This window comes from Mustela nivalis (assembly GCF_964662115.1).
Source record: "Mustela nivalis genome assembly, chromosome: 1".
Classification (NCBI taxonomy): domain Eukaryota; kingdom Metazoa; phylum Chordata; class Mammalia; order Carnivora; family Mustelidae; genus Mustela; species Mustela nivalis.
In genome coordinates this window covers 206,498,187-206,512,337 of record NC_139020.1, presented here as the reverse complement: position 1 = coordinate 206,512,337, position 14,151 = coordinate 206,498,187, and the positions used below count along the sequence as shown (strand labels likewise).

Genomic DNA, 14,151 nt, shown 5'->3' with positions numbered 1-14,151 from the left:
ATCTAGGCCCGAACCACCACCCTGCCACACCATGCTTGTCTCGGCCTCCCTCCCTCCACGCCTGCCCTCCACTCAGCTTGGGGGGGGGGGTCACTGAATGACGCAGATCCGAGTGTTAACCTTCCCCTCGGCGCTCCCCTGGGGTCTGCATTCCTTACCAGGGCCACAAGGCCACCGGTGACCTGACACCACCCTGCTCTGTAACCGGCCGGCCTCCTCCAGTTCCTAGGAGGCTCTAGCTTCCTCCCCCTCTCCTCACCGCCCTCCCGACCCCTGGCTTTCCTGGCCTGCTCTCTCTGGCTGGAATGTTCTCCCAGGATCCTCATACACCTGCTATGGCTTCCCACTGGTCAGCACTCAACTCCAAGGCCACGGCAACAGAGCAACCTACCCCGACCTCCCCAAACGTCCCTGCTGTTCCCACCTACCATCCTGATTTACAGCTTTCAGACACACCTGAAGTTACCTTTAGGATATCAGCAGGTCTGGGGTCAACCTTCCCTACTAGACCATAAGCTCCTGGAGGGCAGGGACTTGGACAGGTTCTCAAGACACAGAAGTGGGAGGAGCACGCTCCCGCGCAGGACACCCCCTCCCAGGCCTCAGACTCCGCTTGCTGTATGGCAAGGGACAGTCTGGCCAGCATGCCTGCGCCCTCCCACCCCCAGCCTTCAGGAAGCACCCCCTCCTCCTGCCTCGCCCCACAACCCGGACCAGGCACGGCCTGCGGCACTCTGGACTCCGGCTCCTTTTATATTATTTCACAGTCCTATGTTGTGGGGGGCTGGGGCTTCCTCATTGCCCCTTCCCCACCTCAGCTCCCACCCACAGTCAGGCTCAGGAGGGGTGCTGACCCTCCACGAACAGACACCCCCCCCCCACCCCGGCTCTCCCCAGGGCTCTCCAACTAGTTAGCGGCTGGTTAATGCTGGCAAGGCTGCCGGATGCCAGGCTCTGGGGGCAGCCAAGCCACAGGGGTCTGGATCCAATTCTGCCATTCACAAGTGGTGTGAACTTGAGCTGGTCCTTCCCCTGCTGCCCAACCTCAGTTCCCTCTGTGCCTCAAACCAGCAGGGTTCTGGTTAAGGACAGCAGTCTGCACAAGTGACAGGCCAGCCTGGAACCCATCCAAGGGCGCTGTCCGCAGCGTGGTACGAGTCAGGGCCCAGGCAGCATGAGTCTGAGGGCAGTGGCTCTTCTCCCTCCTCCGGGCTGCGCCCGGACCCAGGACACTGCGACCTCAGGTGGAGTCCCCGGGCCTCTTCGCCACCCCCACTCCTTCCCAGCGGTCTAACTGGCCTCCTGGCTGTAGACATCGTCTATCCTGTGATGACTGCCACACTGCAGGGCCAGCCCCGCTTCTCTCCTCACTGTCTACCGTCTACACCTCCCTCAGGTCTCCAAATCACCTTCGGCCTGACCAGACTAAAACAAAGTCCCCACCCAGGTTAGTCCACGGGCCCAGCATCCCCCCAGGTCCTTGGGCTGCAGCCCCAGGAGTTAAAGTTCGTGGCTCCTCTCTCCCTCTCTCCGACGTCCAGTTTAGGAGTAAGTCCTGGGTCTGCACCTCCAGGTCACGCCCGTGTCTGTCTGTCCCCAGCAGCTGCCGTCTCGACAGCCCTGACCTCCCCCCAAGCAGCACCCCGCCCTTCTTGCTCCTGTGCTCTGGACTCCCCACTGGCAGCCAGAGAGGCATTTAAAAAATCATGGTATAATAGAACCATAACATAAAATGTGTCATTTTAACCGTTCTTATGTGTATTATCCAGTGGCATTAACTGCCTTCTCTGTGCTGGGCCACCCCAATGACGGTCTATTTCCAAAACTCTGTTATCGCCCCAGACAGGACTCTGGCCTCAGGAGCAGCCCCCTCCTGTTCCCGTGCCCCCACCCCTGGCAACAACCGGTCTCCCTAGGGACCTCATCTGCATGGAGTCTGCCAGTGCTTACCCCTCCACGGCTGGCTTCCTTCACTCAAGGCCCATCCGCACCGTCACCTAGGGCGGCAGCACACCATCCCTCTTCAGGGCCAAGTAATATTCCCCCAGGAGGATTGCTGGCATCTTGTTCAGCCATTCATTGTTTGAGGACCCTGAGCTGTTTCCTGGGGGGAGGGGCGCGTGCTTTTAAAGACCTCTCGACACTCCGTCCCATCTACGGCCCTGCCATGGCTCCAGCTCCCCCATCTGTGAGGCCATGCAGAATCCCAGCCTATGTCCCTGTCTCTGTGGCCCTTAGATCTCAGCTCAGATGTGCCCTCCTCAGAGATGCGGGGGGCGCTGCCCCCAGACTGTTTCAGCCTCCGCTGTGGTCAGTGCCTGCCTGTCCAGCCCCCCACCGATCCCGGAACCTCCTCTTGGTAAAATGGGGGTACCGCACAGGGCAGCTGCATGACAAGATGAACTCACTCATGTGACACGCAGGGCTGTGGCTGACATGTAGTGACGGCAAAGTGTCCCCCGCAGCAGCTGTCACTACCATCACCACTGATCACGTCACTGCCTTGTGACTCGACTTGTCCCCTTGGGGATTTCCTTTGCACCCCCAGGCCCCCAGAAAAATGGACAAGCCCATCTCCAGGCACCCAGATACATAGGCATCTTCAGACAAATCCTTACTGAATGAACGTAAGGTGACAGTGCTGGGAGCAGCTGGAGACAGGTGTTTGTGACCTCCGGGCCAAGTCTGACCCACACAGCCCAGGCGCCATCACTTCAGGGGTACAGAGAGTGTTCCCCTCGGGCTACCCCCTGCTCCCTGAAGGCCCGTCCCCAGACCAGCTTCCCGCAGAAAGCCCCAGGCGCCCCCAGAACCTGGCCCCATCTTGGGGCTGGAGTACGAGGAGCCAGGCAGGACCTCTGTCCCCTCCTCTCTCCTCCAGGCCTGCCCCCTGGTACCCACCTAAGTGGGCACCTAAGTGGGGGGGGCAAGGTCTGATATGGGCAGGTGGCAGTCATACCCTGGGAGGCCTGAGCCTGCCCATTCCCGAGGCCTCGGGAGAGGGTGTTATGGATTGAACTGCCCCTCCCCCCAAAGATATGTCGGAGTCCTATTCTCCAGCACCTCAGAATGGGACCTTATTTGGTCTTTAAAAAGGTAATCAAGTTAAAATGAGGCCATTAAGGTGACCCCTAGTCCAGTATGAATGGTGTCTTTATAAAAAGGAGATATTTGGACACAGACAACACACAGGGAAGGCGCTATGGAGGATGGAGGCAGAGGTCGGGCAATGCAGCCACAAGCCAAGGATTGCCAGCGAACCCCCAGAAGCTACGCGACAGGCATGGGGCAGACCCCTCCAGAGCCTCCAGAAGGAACCAGCCCCACCCACACTCTGACCTTGGAATTCTGGCCTCCGGAACTAGGACAGTGAGTTTCTGTTGTTAAAGCCGTCCAGTCTGGGGTACTTTCTCACAGCAGCCCTAGCAAACTCACATGGGGGTTCAGGACAAACGGTGGGCCGGGAGGCAGAGATGGGGACAGGGCGGAGCTGCAAACCTTGGGAGCCTCACACAGACTATGGCACTGGGAGGCCTGCTGGAGCTCCAGTCCTGGAAGCTCCCGTGGCGCCAGGGGCAGTGGCTGACACCTCGGTGCCCATCACAAGCACTGCAAACACACAGCTCATTTAACCCAGAGGAACTTGGTACGTGGGGCTGGGGGAGGGGGCACAGAGATGGGGGAGAGGCACACACCTACATCTAACAGAGGAGGAATATGAGGACCCAGGGGCATCCAAGTGATGAGGGGACTTTGAACCCAGGCAGCCTGGCCCCGCAGGTTGGGCTGGGGAGCCCCTGGTGGCCCGGAGAGTCCCCTCCTCCAGCCAACCCCACCGCTGCGTGTGTGACAGCAGCGCCGGAGCTGGGCACACCCAGCGCCACTGCCCCCACAGGGCCAGATGAACCCGCACCTGCGTCTGTTCCCACCTCAAGCCTCAGTAGACTTGGGTGACCCTAACTGAATGCCTGGAAAATCGGGCTTACTGCCTCCCCATGGAGGGGGACTAGAGCCCAGGCATGTCCAACCCCCAGGTCATGTGGACAGTCCACCAGCCCCACCCACACCCGCCTCTGTTTGCTCCTGAGCCCCATGTCAGTGTCAAGTTAAGGGGGCATGTAGCACGGGTCCTGGGGGCGGGAAACATGGCCCAGGCTCTGTCCTCAGGTGCCCTTAAATGGGGCCGGGGTAGGTGACAGGAGGAGAACCAGCTGCTGGAGGAGAGAGGGCGCCTCCAGTCTGCCCTACAGTGCAGTTGCCATGGCAACTCTCTGCTCGAGTGGGTGGGAGTCTGAATGCCTGGGGGGGCGGGCACCAGCAGAGGGGGCTCTGGGCCCCTCACAGCAGAGCCCCACCACACAAGTCTCCTGCTTCTGGCCCCAAAACTAGCAGCCTGAGAGACCAGTGCCACAAGCCTGCCTCCTCCAGGAAGCCCTCAGGAAATGGCAGAGTAAGGAAGCAGCTGGCCAGGGCACCTGGGTAGCTCAGTAGGTTAAGCGACTGCTTTCAGCTCAGGTCACGATCCCAGGGTCCCGGGATGGAGCCCCATGTCGGGTTCTCTGCTCAGCAGGGAGCCTGCTTCTCCCTCTCCCTCTGCCTGCCACTCCCCTGCTTGTGTGCTCTCTCTCTCTCTCTGTCTCTGTCAAATAAATAAATAAAATCTTAAAAGAAAGTTAAAAAAAAAAAAGATGCAGCAGGTCCTGGGGAAAGGGCCTCCCAGGTCTGAATCTGCTTTGTGGCCTCGGGCTTAGCTCTTGGTCGTTCTCAAGTCTGTTTCGCCGCCTTGCCTCAGGGACGAACATACAAACCTCACAGAGGTGGAACGAGAGCCTGGGCAGTGCCCTGCCCACAGCCCTCCTCTGCGAAGGGCCCTGCGGGCTCAGAGACCACAGAGTCCTCCCCAGACCTTCCACTCCAGCCCCACCTCCTGCAGCGGGCAGCCCAGTCCTCTCAAGTGCCCCCTCTGGACCCCTCTCTCCTTCTCACCCTCATATCAAACCCCGGCAGCTCCTGCAGCCCCTCCTGCGGAATCTGCTCACCTCCCACTCCCTCCCTGGTCCCGCACCATCACCTGCCCCCTGGTCAGACCCGCCGCCCCCTCAGGTCCCCAGCCCTTGCTGCCCACAGCCTGATCGTCCCAGAGCAGCCAGAGGGCGCCAGTGAGCATCCGGGTCAGGGCACAGCCCTCCTCTGCTGGGAACCTTCTGAGACTCCCACCTCCCTCAGAGCAAAAGCCCATGTCCTCCTGGGGCCCATTCGGCCAGGTGCGCTCTGCCCCATTCCTGCCCTCAGCTCCTCCCACTCTCCTCCTTGCTCACTCACTCAGCCCTGGTTCCTAGAGGAAACCATCAGGCACCTGATGGTCCCATCTCAGGGCCTTTGCACAGGTGGTTCCCTCCTCCCCAGATCCCCACACCGCTTCTCCCTTGCCTCCCCAAGGCACTGCCTGCTCAGCGAGGCCCTGCTGCTCCTAGCACTCCTCCATCCTATCCTGGCTTTTTTCTGCATGGCACCCATCACTGGCATGCCAGCCATGATTTTACTATCTGCTATCTTCCTCCCACCACATGTCAGTGCCACAGGGTGGGGCTTCTTGTCTGATTTGTCCGCTTTAAAAGGTCACTCCGGCTGCCCAGTGGCACTGGACCACAGTGGGGTGGGAGCCATTCGAAGCAGCTGCTTTCCGCTGAGGCCTCCTCCCTGGTCTCCCCCATCCATCTGCCTCTCCCACCCCATGTGCTCTCCATCCAGCCCAAGTGATCTTTGTAAAATGAAAACCTAACCTTTGTCCCTTCCCGCCTACCACCCTTCATGGCTCCCTATTGTCTCAGATGCCCTAGCATGGCATCTCAGGCTCTGGTCTCTGGCCACCTGGTCAATCCCGTCTCTACGCTAGCTTCCTAAGGTGCCCCCAACCCAACACACTTCTCCCTCTCCCATAAACACAGTGCCAGGGTGCCTGTCTCTGCCCCCTCTCCTCCTTCAAAAGGTTCTGCCCCCAGGACTGCCTGTGTTGGCTGGTCTCTCCTACACCCACACTCATGACACACTGAGCCTCCACATTTGCCCCCCTAATTGGATTTGGGCTGTGCTGTTGAACGTCTATCTTTCCCACCAGCTGGGGACCTCTCAGGGAAAGTTCCATCACAGGTCAGTATGGCTCTCTCTTGCGTGTCCAGTCCTGGGCAAGAACAAGCACTTATTAATTTGTTTAATGAACAGAGACAAAACAGACCCAGAGAACAGGTCATCTATTCAGTGCATAGTTACAGAGTTCCCACTGGGTCACAAGCGTTTTAGAAGAAAATACGCCTGAAGGGGAGGGGGGCTGTGGGGGCCTATCTGTGGGTACAAATGTAAATAGGGTACTCAGGGAACACCTCTCCCAGAGGGAAACATTTTAACAGAAGTGTCAAGGCGGTGAGCCGTCTAGGTACCTGGCGGGGAAAACCTCCCAGGCAGCAGGAACAGCACGTGCAAAGGCCCCGAGGTAGGATCTGCTGGAGCACGGCTGTAGCCCAGTGAGCAAGGGGGTGAGTGGGAAGAGGTGAGGGCAAGGGGAGATTAAAGGACAGAGCTAGCAGGGCCTTGTGAGTCGAGGGCAGGACACAGGCTTTTTCTCCAAGTGAGGTGGGAGCCAAGGAGGGGCTCTTCTGAGCAGAGGAGAGGCGTAGCCTAAATCAGTTCAAAGACTCTTTCTGCTGCCAAAGGAGATTAGACTGGGAGGAGGTGGGGGGCTGCTGAGAGCAGTGGGTGAACCCCACCCTCACCCCTTTTTTCTTCCTGTCCATTCAGCCATCAAAGCCAGAATCCTGCCATGTAGCCCATGCTTCCTTTCTTCACCCTCCTACCAATCACCCAGCAAACCATGTCAACTCTCCTGTCCTCAGAGCCCCCACACCAGCCCATCTCTAATGTCTCAAGGCCCTTTCCAGAGCCTTCACTTTGACAGCTCCCAGAGGCCTCCTCTTCCCACTGGCTTCTTGGCCCCCCTTCTTCCCTCTGGGGTTCTCTCCCACTCAGGAGCCAGAAAACTCATGCTGAATATTCCCATCCTGTCTGGTGGCCTTGACTCCTCCATAGGCTTTCCCAGCCCCATGGACACACCTCATGGCACAAGCTCAATCCTTCTGTCCCCATGACCAGCCTCCAGCCTCCTTTCTACATGGCTGCCCATAAAACCTCTTACCTTTTCCCCTTTGAGCCACCACTTTCTTTCTGAACTCAGGCAGGCCTCTCCTCACATACTCTCTCCCCACTCCACTTTATCCTTCCTTTCCCCTCCAGGCTGCAGCTGGGAGGCCCCCTCCCCCAGGAAGCCCCCCTGACTTACAGCCTGGCCAAGTGCCTCCACTAAGCTCCTCACCACAGGAAGCTGGCACTATGGAGGCCTATGGTACATTTGCACTGCGTATTGTTCACTGCCCATCCTCGAGCCTTGCACTTCGAGCATGACAGAGCACAGCTGAAAGAAGTGGTAGGAGCCATGGCCCAAGGCAGAGGGTGGGAGGTGGCAGGAGTCTCCGGGCCTCCAGATGCTGGCAGTGAAGGGGCAGGGTGGTGGATACAGAGACCAGAGGGAGGTGGAGGTGATGTCCAGCAGGGCAAGAGGGAAGAGTCCCAGGGTCCTACGTTCAAATCCCAACTCTGCCCACTTTGGGCTGTGTTCTTCCTCTGAACTGTCTCTCCCCGGGGTGGCTACAAGGCTTGGAAGTAATAGATGGTGACCCCACATATCCTTTCTAGAGCACCATGGTACCAGACACTGACCTAGGAGCTGGACAGACATCCGCGGATGAGTCCGACACAAACGGCACTAAAAAAGCCAATTCTATGATGTACTAGTTTTGTGGAGGAACAGGGGCTCTGGTGTGTGTGTGTACAATTTAAAATAGGGTGATCTAGAATGACCAGGCACTTCAGCAAAGCCCCACAAAGGTAAGGAAGGAGCCATACAGGCGGTCAAGGAAGAGAAAAGAGTTCCTGTCAGCAGGCACAGCCCATGCAATGGTCCTGGGGCTGAGTCACCCCCAGGGTGACTGGGGGAGTGAGTATGGGGGAGTGGGAAGTAGTGAGGGCAGGGAGGTGACAGGGACAGACTGTACCAGACTTGCCATGTCCCTAAGTGCACAAGCGTGGCCCAACAGGGCTGCTCTTCTGCTGGGAGGCCCCCTCCCCCAGGAAGCCCCAGAGGTGCCATGTCCCTAAGTGCACAAGCGTGGCCCAACAGGGCTGCTCTTCTGCTGGGAGGCCCCCTCCCCCAGGAAGCCCCAGAGGTGCCCCAACTTCCACCACAAGGGCACCTGGGGGGCGCTCTGGGGCAGAAGCGTCCACCTCGGGCCCAGTGACTGACTGTTTTTGCACAGCCAGGAGCCTAAGAGAGCTCTTGCCACTTCGGGAAGGTTGTGAAGAGGCAGAGGGGGAATACGCATGAGGGCAGCTAGGCCAGCCTCCCAACTCCGGGAGTGACCAGCCGGCTCTTCACAGAGGAAGTCTGCCGACCCCTGTCCTGAGTGGCGGTCTTCCTCAGCGAGGGACCATTTTGTTCTCTACCCCAGTCTGTTTGCCAATGTCTCGGACTCATTTAGGTGTCTCAGCCGGGGGAGGGGTGGGCACGAGGGATGCTACTAGTATTTAGAGGGCACAGACCACGAACGCTGCCCGAAGTCCCAGGATGCCCGGGACAGTCATCACAAAGAACAGCCGGCCCGATCCCAGACTGCCATGTCTGCGAGAGCCCAGCCCAGAGAGCCGGCCCTCGGCCCCGGGCTGCCCACACCTCCTCTCCAGCGGCCGGACACAGGCACCCGCTCTGCTTCCTGGCTTGCCCCCTCCCAACTTCCAGGGCATTTTGAGTGTCTGAGGGAGGGGCCCTGGCTATTCTTAACTTTGGGGGGCAGGGCTATTTTTAGTCTCAGTGTCTATTTACTGAAATATTTATCTTCCCCCAGTTTTGGAGTTCGAGGTGGGAAAGCAGAGAGCTTCAGCTCCACTGCTTCGCCAGGGCCCACGCAGACTGAAGCATGAGGGTCTCGCCCCACAAGCGAGGCTGAGACAGTGCCCCAGGAGGAGGGGCTGCTCAGGCCTTGACCCTGGGTTTCCCATGCCCTGCATGAGCAGAGGGTGCCTCCAGTGTCCCACCCCAGGCTCTAAACCCCACAGCGCACACACAGCTATGCACACACAGCAGCTCACACACAGCTCCGGGGCAGGTGGGCCATACAGGTACCTGCACCCACAGGGCACCCACGAGGCCACCTGAGAGAGAGTACTCACAGGTGGGCACAGCAGACAGGTGCAGAGCTGGCCTGATCAGATGCTCAGTGGCAGCTCTCAGTCCCCCCAGAGGGGCAGGGTGGATGGGGAGTCCTTGCCATGCACAGCCAGAGGACTCACCTGGGAGTCTCCAGTCCTTCGACAGACCCCCTCCCACACACTCAGTGAAGACTGCTTGAACACCTACTGTGGGCCAGGTATGAGTCTAGGCATCTTGGATCCAAAAGCAAACGGAGTAACAAACTCCCTGAGCACTTGGACTCTGGCTGGGGAGACAAATGATAAATAAGCAGCCACAATAAATCAAGAAAGTACAGTGTGAGAAAAGCCAACCATGCTAGGAAAAGTCAGGAGGTAAGTGGGGGGCTGCATGGGTTAAAGGTTACTGGGAGGCAGGGTGACATCTGAATTGGGTGAAGGAGCAAAAGCCTTACAGATGTCTGGGTAAGAGTCCCAGATGGAAGAACAGGCAGTACAAAGGCCCTGGGGTAGAATCGTGCTTAGAATGTTGATGAAGCCACAAGGAAAGCAGGAGTGAAGGGGATGAAGTGATGGGCAGGATCACACAGGACCAAACCCCAAGACGCCCCATGGCCTGGTCTGCGCTGGCGCCTGGACAGGCGGGCTGCTACCTTCCAACTCTGAGGCTGCCCTCCCACCCGCAATTGGGACCCTGGCCACTCCAGAAAGGAGACATAAGCTTTCTCCCTGGCTCCTGTGACACAAGCCTCTTGACTGAAATTGCTGTGTGGCCAGACTATGAGTTCCAAAAGGACAGGACCAAGGCACTGTCCCTACAGCACTGTTAAGCACAGCACCTGTAGAGAAGGCATGTACTCACAGACTACATGAAGAGGTGCACGGGCCTTGGCCCGAGAAGCCCCATGTATGCACCCCTGGGCGCACGGCTACAGGTGCACCTAAGATGCAGACCCCGCTCCCGTGCAGAGCTGCAGACACACACGGTTCTCCACCAAACTCATGGCACCAGCTCTGAAGAGACCCCTACCAACATGGGGCTAGCCTGATGACACGGGGTCACATACAGGCTTCACCAGGTCCCCATCCCAATCACACACAGAGCACACACAGACATCTGACAGAGGGCTAGCTTCCAGGGGTTGGGAGACACCCCCCCACACACACCATGGCTCTGTTCAGCAGCAGCCTCCCATCCTGGGACCCTGCTTTCCCCTTTCTCGGGGGTGGCCAAGACCCAGCCCAGGCACCTCCTCCAGGGTCACTGCAGCCAGGTCTGGTTCCAGACCCAGGGAACCCCTCCCGCCTCCCAAAGAGGGGTCTGGAAGAGGGGAAGTGTCTGGCGTCTGGAAATCGGATCCTCGAGAGGAGCCCACACAGAAACCAGAGACTTGTCCTTGGCCACACAGATGGCTGGAGAGGTAGCGGGGAGCAGAGACCTGGAGCTCTACCTCCCCACGCCAGGCCAGGGCAGGAGAGGGCGGGGGATGGGATGCACTGCAGAGATCTCACTTCTCTTTCCCATCAGGGGTACCCACTCTAGCAGAGCAAGCACAACCTCCTGGGATCAGCAACCCCCCACCAGATGCCCATGCTGGGGCTGAAGCACCTCATGCTCACCCACCAGCTGGGGGGTTGGGGAGGGACCATAGGGAAGCTGCAAACTCCAGATGCAGGTGGCTCTCACAGGTGGAGGTACCGGGGGTCCGGAGTCCAGACCAGCCAGGGAGCCCACCAGCCCCTCCCCCACATATCTGGAGGGTTCTCCTAGGCCCCCCAGGAGAAGGGACTCCCCAGAGCACACTGGGAATAGAAACAGGACTTCATGAGTCTCCCTTCCACCTCCTCCCTACAGGCACCAAGGCCCAGGTAGGCTTGCTCCCCAGCTCCCCACTCCCTAACCCTGGGGAGCCTCAGAGTCCAAGATCAGGCATTAGCAGCTCCCCAGGAGTGGAGGCTGGGATGGGTGCCCTGCAGAGGGATGGCCTAGTGGGGTATTAGAGGGCAGAAGCAACAAGCATGGGGCAGGCTAAGGCCCTGTGGGAGGTCACTGGGGAGAGGAGGAAGGTGGCCATACCAGCAGCGGGGCTGGCACTCACATGTGAGCGCACACGTATGTGGCTCAGTGCATGGGTGCCACTGCCGCCAGCCAGGGATCGAATTAGTTCCCTTTTCCGTTTTCCAGATGATTTTTCATCTCTGTAATTAATGGGCAAGTCAGTTCTGAACGGCATGGCAGGCAAATTGCTAGTTAGGAAAATCACGGATAATTTTCTCGATATGATAATGAAGGTTGTATTCCTTCTCTTATTCTCCCTGTTTTCATCCTACTTTTAAGTAATAAATTTGGCATTAGTGGGTGGGGAGAGGGGAGGAAGGAGAAGTCACCTGCCCCCACAGCTGGGGCCTGACCCAGGCCCACCCGGAGTCCTGAGCCCCTGGCCATGGGGCAGACAGAGAGGATGAGAGATGGGATCCTCCACGGGCCACCCGAACACCCCAAATGATCAATTCAGGGTGTCAGGGCCTAGAAGAGCCAGTTGGAGGGCAGGGAGCCCCCAAGCTGTTAGCTGGGCTGAAGAGGTTGAGTCTAGGGTCAGGTTACAAGCTCTTGCCAGCCCCTGGGGTGCTGGCAAGAAGAGCAGAAACCAACAGCCTCTCTCCAAGAAGCAAGAAGCATCGAGGTCAACAGGCCTAGAGCAGACATCACCCTTAATGTCCCCCACACCTGTCCCCACACTGTCCAAACCCTTCTCTGTGGTGACTCCTGTAGCAGCTAAGGGACCAGAGCAAGCAGAAAAGGGAGAGAGAGAAAGAAAAACAGACAGAGAAAGGCGGAGAGGCGACCAGCCATCTTGGCAGCCATTTTGAACCCCTCCCCCTGCTCCCCCAGGCACACCACATGTTTGGATGTGGGCAGACAAACCCAGACTCTGGGTCCTGTAGAAGCCAAGAAGAAAGGGGGCCCTGCCTCAAGACTGGGACGGCGGGACACCCCCGTCGCTGCCAAGGCCAGGGAGGATGGAGGGGGGCGGTGGTCATGGCCCAGGAACAAGACTGAGGTGCTGGACAAGGATTGGGCTGGGTGCTGACCTAGCCTGGACGGGCAGGGACTGGGCTGTGCGGAAGGGGCTGTGCAAGCAGGGGTGCCAGGGGTGCACTGGGCCAATGCCTGCGGGGGCATTTTCTGGCCGAGCCTGGAGCACCCACAGCACTCTCCACCCTCTCCTGGTCCGGACTTCTGTCCCGGGACCCTCAGAGGCGAGGATGACAGCCGAAACCCCATAGCTCTACCCAATGAACACCTGGGGGAGAGGAAGGGCTGTCCCCCTCAAAGCCCGGATCCGGGTGGATCAAACCCAACAGCTACCCATGCTTAACCAGGTACCACGGAGAAAGAGAGAAGATGCCACCGCACACCTCCTGACAGCGCTGGCCCCCGGGCTGCAGCTGGCCGGCCGGACACCCAAACAGACCCCTCCCCATCCACCGCGTCTCTGCCTCCGGGAGAAAAAATCCCCGGCCCAGCATCCTGCGGTGCCAGCCCCCGACACATCTCCTCCGGGGGCCGGGGCCCGCGCGCGGCGCGCACACGCACCCTCTCCGCTCACACCCAGACACCTACACAAACAGGGCGCCAAGCACCCGCGCGCACACGCACCGGGGACACGCAGGCACCGCCGCGCCGCTTCCCCACAAAGGCTGGCGCGCGCTCGGGCACACGCAGCCACGCGCGGGCACACTCACGGTCCCCTCCCCCCGCCGGCACCCAGCGGCCGTCCATCCACACCCCCGCGTCCCCGGCGCTCCGTGGGGGCCGTCCCTCTTGACCCCCAAGCGGGTGGGTATGAAGTGCAGGCCGCCCCTGACTCCCCTCCAGCTCAGGTGCGGAGAGTCAGCGGCTCCAATATCCCCTCCCCCTTCGCGGCCCGGACAGGCCTCGGCTCCCGTCCTTCCCCCCTAGCCGCCTCGGCCCGCACACCTGGCCCAGGTGCTGCTGCGTCCCCCTCATCCTGGGCCCGCAGACACTCACCTGTCCAGCGCCGCTCTGGGGTCGGCCCTGCGCGTGTCTCCTGCGGCTCCGCGAACCCCGGCCCCCCGCCCGGCACATCTCCCGGAACCGGGGCGGGGGGGAAAAGGGTGAGGGGTGGCGGGGCGAGGGCGGCCTCCGTGTCCCCTCCTTCCCCCAGCCCAGCACCGCCGCCACTAGCCAAAAAATTAAAAAAAAAAAATTAATAAAAAAACGGATTACACAGCTCCAGAGGCGGCCCCCTCGCAGCAGCGGAGGCTCGGGGTTGGGGGCGAACGGGTCCGCGCCCCTCCCGGGGAGGGAGGCGGCGGAGGCGGCGGGGCGGGGGCGGCGTCAGAGCTCAGGGGGCTGGGGCGAGGCGGAGCCCCCCGAGGCGGCGCCGACAGCGGCCCGCATCTCCCCCGCAGCTCCGCGGCCCCGACGGAGGCGGCACGTGTGCGCCCAGGCGACTTCCCAGCCCCCTCCGACGGCGGCGGCGGCGGCCGAGGGGTTAACGGGCCAGCCGGGGCGCCCCTGCAGCCCCCCGCCGCCCGGCGGCGCCGCTCCGGGGCCCGCGCGGCCCCATCCGCCGGGGCCTCCTCGGCAGACGGCGGGGCGGAGGCGCCGCAGCGCCAACAGCTCCCGCGCCGACGGCTCGGGCTCCCCGCAGTGGCCGCGGGGGGCTCGGGTTGGGGGCGGGCGGCGCGGAGCTGGGGGGGGCGCGGCTGGAGGCGGGCGCGGCGGCGTCGCGCCCCCGGGGCGGCCGGAGGGGGGGGGGGCGCCGGGCCGGGCCCGTGGGCACCGCAGGACGCGCGGACCGAGCCGGCGCCGGGCACCAGCAATGACAAGCCGCCTGCTCGCCCCTCTCCCCGACGCACCCGCTCCGG

General features: G+C 60.7%; 1 protein-coding gene across 5 annotated transcripts in view; it reads right to left on the bottom strand.

Moving 5' to 3' along the window:
- Positions 1–13,479, bottom strand: part of ADGRL1 (adhesion G protein-coupled receptor L1) — a 41,628-nt gene extending 28,149 nt beyond the window's left edge. For all 5 annotated transcript variants that reach the window (XM_082728021.1, XM_082728024.1, XM_082728022.1 and 2 more), the window contains exon 1: positions 13,289–13,479. The gene's annotated coding sequence lies outside the window, so the exon portion shown is untranslated. The remainder of the gene's footprint in view (positions 1–13,288) is intronic.
- Between the last annotated feature and the right edge of the window lie 672 nt (positions 13,480–14,151).